Source organism: Octopus bimaculoides, chromosome 13 (genome assembly GCF_001194135.2).
Source record: "Octopus bimaculoides isolate UCB-OBI-ISO-001 chromosome 13, ASM119413v2, whole genome shotgun sequence".
Lineage (NCBI taxonomy): Eukaryota > Metazoa > Mollusca > Cephalopoda > Octopoda > Octopodidae > Octopus > Octopus bimaculoides.
In genome coordinates this window covers 20,437,992-20,444,497 of record NC_068993.1, presented here as the reverse complement: position 1 = coordinate 20,444,497, position 6,506 = coordinate 20,437,992, and positions in this window count along the sequence as shown.

Genomic DNA, 6,506 nt, shown 5'->3' with positions numbered 1-6,506 from the left:
GACCAGCTCAATCTAAGCAATGCACAGCCATACAACACTCTCTTCTATAACCTTTTCATTTGAATCTCTACCAAAACAATCTCTGTGGTGCTGGTGTCAATAAAATACACCTACCACACTCTGATAAGTGGTTGGTAATAAGAACACCTTCTTATTACCTCTATGATGTGGGTCGGTAAATAAAACAAACGAAAAAGAAAAAAACCCTTCACACACTATGATGACCCAGCTAGCCCTTACCAGCAGAGAAGAGCAGAACTAAATGATGAGGATGATGATGATATGTGCATTGCTTTCTGACTCTTATAATATATAGCAAACACTTGTTCTGGCATGAGGTAGTCAACATGGCTTCCTCTGATGTACAGTTAGATCTATTCCAATACATGTTCTTTAGAAATGTTTTGCACAATTACTATGTAGCTAAAAATATATATGTTTTGCCGCAGTAAAAACAATTTAGGATAACAATTTACATTTCAACCTCAAGCTCAGAACAAATAATGAAAAAAAAAATCATTATCATGACTTTTATCGTGCTCTCACAATTAAAAAATGTTTCTATAATTATATTTATTATCGTCAATAGAAAAAAACAAAAACAATAGTGTTGATGTAAATATCATACAGTAATTAATTAAGCCACTTCTTCACAATCTGGGGAGAGGAGAAGTAGATTAAATAAATAGTAGCTTGGTATTGAAGATAAAGAGACCACCAATATCTCTATCCTTGGATCTGTTTCCTTGTGTCAGACATGGCTGTGGTTAGGAAGCTTACTTTTCAACCACATGGTTTCAGGTTCAGTATCACATTATGGCCCCCTTGGGCAAGTGTCTTCTGATCTAGCCTTGGGCTGAATGAAACCTTGTGATTGAGTTTGGTATACAAAAGTTCCCATCATGTGTATACATGTGTCTGAAACTGCTTGTGCCTCTTAACACAGAGGAGGGAAAACACAACCTCACTTAGAAACAAGTGAGGGGTTGGCAACAGGATGGGCATCCAGCCATAGAAAACCCGCCACATCTTTTTCATCATTATCAACATCAAGTCCAACCCATGAGAGCATGGAAAACTGATGTTACGATGATGATGATATCAACCAACTTAGACAAGAATATAAGTATTATTATTATTATTGCTGGATTTTACTATGAAAAGAAGAGTTTTGAAACAGTTCCCACTTAAACTGACTGAAATAAGGTTTTTGCTACCATGAGTTAGTAATCGCATAACATTAGGAACGTGCATGAGATATTACATGCAATGATATCAGCATACTAACACTGCAACAAAACTAACAGTAATGCAAAGGAGAATAGCATAAGTGAAAAGGACACAGCATTTTATGATCTCTAAGTGCATGGAATATGACCCAAATAGAAATATGGAGCAGAAATAAACAGACAATGTAAGATCATATGTAAGCAAGATACAATAACCTCTCAAAAACTGCAGAGGTAAATACAAATAATAATAAATAAATGACTTTTATCTCTCATTAAACAAGATGGTGAAAAAACTTATCTAAAAGAGATTCTGAAGATATAATTGAAGAACTTACAGTATACATAAACCACATGGGAAAGAAATATCTTAATTAGTAACTGTAATATTTACCCAGGAGTAAATTGTAAAGATAAATGCCATTGCAATATATAAGGAAAATCGTAAAACCAATATGCTTCTTAATAGGGAAAAAATGACATGCGAAGCTCATGGCAATGTCAGAGCCAGGAGAAAGTGAACTCTTAGTTTTGTTATTGTCTTCATTACAAACTAAGGGAATGTCAGCTTAGTATAGCTCTTATGGTGTTGAAATTTAAGGTTGCGTATACTGAACTGGCTAGTACAAGGTGAAAAGATTAACCAGAACAGTTTCAGGACATGAAGAGATAAATCCAAAATAGCCCGTGTCTGTCAGTCCAGTTAAGAGAGTAGTGTATGAAGGATCTGGCAGACAGTGAAAAACTAAATAAACATCCAATTTCTATAATTAACCTGTCACAATTAGACCAGGCCAAAATGAGAGGGGAGCAGTTAGCATAGGCCTACAATTTTTGAGAAGGCACACTCTCCCTGTCAAAGGCAAATGGAAAGGACAAATTTGTCAGACCAGGCTAAAATGAATAGCAAATTCTTAAAATTTCCAATTTTATTTACATAAAAATGTTGCTTTCACCTGTTTTTAAAATGATTAAAGAGGTAGAGAGGGTGCTCCATCACTCTCTGCCTCTCTTTCTCTCTCTCCACAGATTCTCTGCCAACTCAATACCAAATGTGTATTAACAAATACTACATACACATTAAAAACATGCCTCAATTTCCCTCCATGCATATTGAGACACTTAAATACTACTTTCAATGCCTTATTTTATTCTTATACTGTCATGGAAATACTTTGCTTGCCTTTCAACAACCCAGCAATGTTCTATCTCTTACTGAGTAAGTGTTATTAAATGAGATTCGCTGGGGTGTGTGAGAATTTTCATGACAAGAAGTGCCATCACACAATATACATAATACAATATAAAGTAAGTTCATTGACATCTGTGGAGTATTTATCCAAAGAGAAAAAAAAAAAATATATATATATATATAAAACCTGCAAAATATTTTGCAATCCCTGTTGTTGGAATATTCAAAGACCTGAATGCATGATCTCATATTCTTGATTAATCTTTATTATCAGAGATAACAAAAGAGGAAGGTAAAAAGTATTTCAATTTTCTCATAGCAGACAATGTCAAAGACAAGATGATTCACAAAAACCGTCCAGGACAGTACTCGGAGAGCATGAGATATCCAGTAATAGAGCTGGTTTATCCTCAGCTCTATATATTCTATGAAGAATACACCAATATCACCAAAAAGCGTATGCTTATTTAAACTCATTGAAAAAAAATGGAACACAATATAACATATACACTAGAAAGCATACTTCTTTGAGAAGGGACCTCAGGCAGATTTAACTAATTGCAAATATGGATTTGCCTTGAAAAAATGCCCCTTATAAAATCAAAAAATTGGAGGCCTTTGAAAATGGCCTGCTGAACCAAGTTAAAAAAGTAAAGTTCAGTAAATTTTCTGACCATTTTCAACACACACTCATAAATGATTTGAAACAGTACCATACATTGGACAAATTACATGTACCCTCACACAACACCAAAAGCATTAATGAGGTACAGAAAAACCTGAATAATCAGCTCCTCTCTAGCAATATTACTAAAACCTATCAAAAACTGACCCTGGCACATACAATAATATTGATATTGAAGCAAAAGAACTAGCATCAATAATTAAAATAGATGACTAGGTTGAATGCTTAGCTCCTATGACTGCCCATTTCACTTTAAAGGATCACAAGGCTAACTTCTTGGCTGATCCCAAATATAGACATATTAACCCTTCAAAAAAAAAAAAAAAAAAAAAAAAAACAAGTTTAAAATAACCTGCAAAATATTTTGCAATTCCTGTTATTGCACTGTTCCAATACCTGTATGCACAATCATAATCAAGCTCATTATCAGATATAACATAAAAGGAAGGTAAAAGATATATTCGTTATCAGATACAACAAAGACAAGATGATCCATGAAAACTAAGATAGTACTTGGATAATGTGAGATATCCAGTAACAGAACTGAAGAAAGTTACTAATTTCAATGTGTACTGACGTCAGCTATTTAAATTCAAGTTCTCACACAGATACATTAGATCAATTTGTTAAAGGACTCTCGTCACATTGGCTGTGGGGACACAAGTGACCAGATATGCTGAAGCTGAGGGACAGAAATGCAATATTACACTTGAAGAATCATGACCCATTTCAATTAAAATTGCTATGTGAGATAACCGTGTTATTTGCAATGGCTACCCAACTCAAAACCATACTGATAATCACTTCCAGGTGAATACGTTCTGTAATTAACTTGGTACACTTGAAGAGGATCAACAAACCAAAAAACAGCTGGCTGAGATTCAACCTCACATTGTTGCTCTCGTCCAGATTATATCTCCTTAAAGAAAAAATGAAGATTTGAGTATATATAATTTTTTTTTAGTAAAGAGACTTGTAATGATTCCTAGGAGGTTTGATGGCTGAACTGAGATCTCTATTAGCAAAGTAAAGAGACCTAACAATAATAATATAAAATGGAATAATAAACAGATGAACCCTCTAGGGGCAATGAATATAGTAGACATATAGGGGATAATAGATAAGAATTTAAAAATTAATAACTAAATTAATAGATAAATAAATTAATAAATAAATGAATAAATAAACAAATAAATTAAATAAATTAATCTAGTGGAAATTCACAGGAGAGCAATAAAAATAGAAAATTAAGGAGTTACCTCCCCTATAATAACAGAAAAAATGTTGAACTGTAACGGGATTTTAATAATTTAATAATTTAATATGATCGTTATGTATGTGTTTTTTCGTGTTTTGTTCCGATGGTAGCCATTCCTGAAGAAGTGCCAAATGTCGAAATCCAATGGACCAGTCACTGGATAAGTTTGGCACAGAAATGTTGACATAGAGTGGTGAATAAATCGATCTTGGATATATCGAGTTTGAAGTTTCTGTCTCTTTTAAATATACAAATTTAAAAGTTAAAAACCTTGAAATATATATACATATATATATATATATATATTCTTTGAGGTGAAATCTTATGCTATATTGATAACAATTACAGAGTTTACTTTGAAAAATTATAATAACTTCTCGTCTTTTAGTAGACGCAGATACATGACCGTTTACCAATGGAAATTTTTAACATAGACATATCCATGAAGGACATACCTATCCCACCAAAAAAGATCTATATTGAGCAGCTCATCCATAAAACGCATTCTTTTATAAATAGAATTCGATGGAGGGCGCATTTTTGGGATAAAAAAGAAAAACACAATGATATATCGAAAGACGAATCGAAATACACAAGATTATTTAAGTCTAGAAGAAATCCGCCGTATAACCACAGATTAGATAAGTTCGAAGAAGATATTTGGTCTGTCGTAAAGAACATTAAATTTAATAGATCACGGAGAATGAATCAACACCTGAAATACACAAAAGGAATTATTAAAGAAATAAGGAATACTAACAAAGTTTTTTAGTGAAATCCGACAAAACAGGGAACATCTACAAATTGACCAAGCAGAACTACAAGGATCTACTGCAAAAAGAAATCGAGAAGAGTTACAAGATAGTAAATAATAAGATACTTGAGAAAGCTAATATGGAAACTAAAGAAATAATGGAGAAGTACAACCTGACAGATAGGACGGAACCATTGGTACCAAAAGAACCGAGATTCATCCTTAAGGATCATAAAGTGAACTTTTGGACACAACCATCTTTAAGACTTATATGCCCAACAAAATCAGACATTGGAGTATTTAAGTAAAAACATTATTAATAAGTATTTACCTAAAATAATAATTAAGTTGAAGTTAGAATTATGGTCTAGTACAGACCAAGTAATAAGTTGGCTTAACTCTATTGAGCACAAAGAAGACACTAAATTTATTCAATTTGATATAGCAAATTTTTATAGATCGATTAATCCGATAATATTAAATAAGGCAATGTGGTTTTTCCATAAAAAGGCTGGTCTCACTAGAGAATTTAAAGTAATAACAGCTGCTAGAAAATCTTTTATTAGCTTTAACGATAAACTATGGAGAAGAAAAGATACACCAGATGCTTTCGATGTCCCCATGGGAAGCTCAGACTCAGCTCAAATAGCTGATATGGTGGGTTCATTCTACAAACTAAATGATCAATTCCCTAGGATTAGGGGGGTCTATATAGAGATGACTGCCTTTTATATATTAGGAATTGCTCTAACCAGGAACTGCAGAGGATTAAGGGTAGACTGGCCAGATTTTTCAGCAGAATGGGGATGGGTATAGTTTATGAAGATGATATTTCAGTGGCAAATTTTTTAGATGTAACATTAGATATTAAAAATGAGACATATAGACCATACAATAATCCTTTAACGAACCTAAAGTATATAAATAAATCAAGTAACCATCCTAGGGCTATTATTGATAATTTAGTTAAAAATATTTCATTAAGACTCTCTAGATTATCTGCTAATAATAGGGTTTTTAATAATGAAGCTCATTTCTATAATGCAGCATTAAATAAGGCTGGTTATAGAGATAAGGTTTTCTATATTGAAAATGATAACAATAAAATTAAAACAGATGACTGAAAATGGTATAGTTTTTTAAAAATTGATTTGTTTGATCGATTCATTATGTTTTCTTTTGGTTTTTTGTTCTAATGAAAATCATTCCTGATGACGTGTGAGACGACTAATATATTTAGCTTATTTTAATGGTTAAATATAGTTAAACACAGAAATGTTTACATTGAATGAAGACGTGGATATAAAACTCTGGTGTTAAATCTCTCTTTTTTAAATGTATAAATTTTTTTGTATTATTTTTATTAAAATTGTATTTATCATGCATCA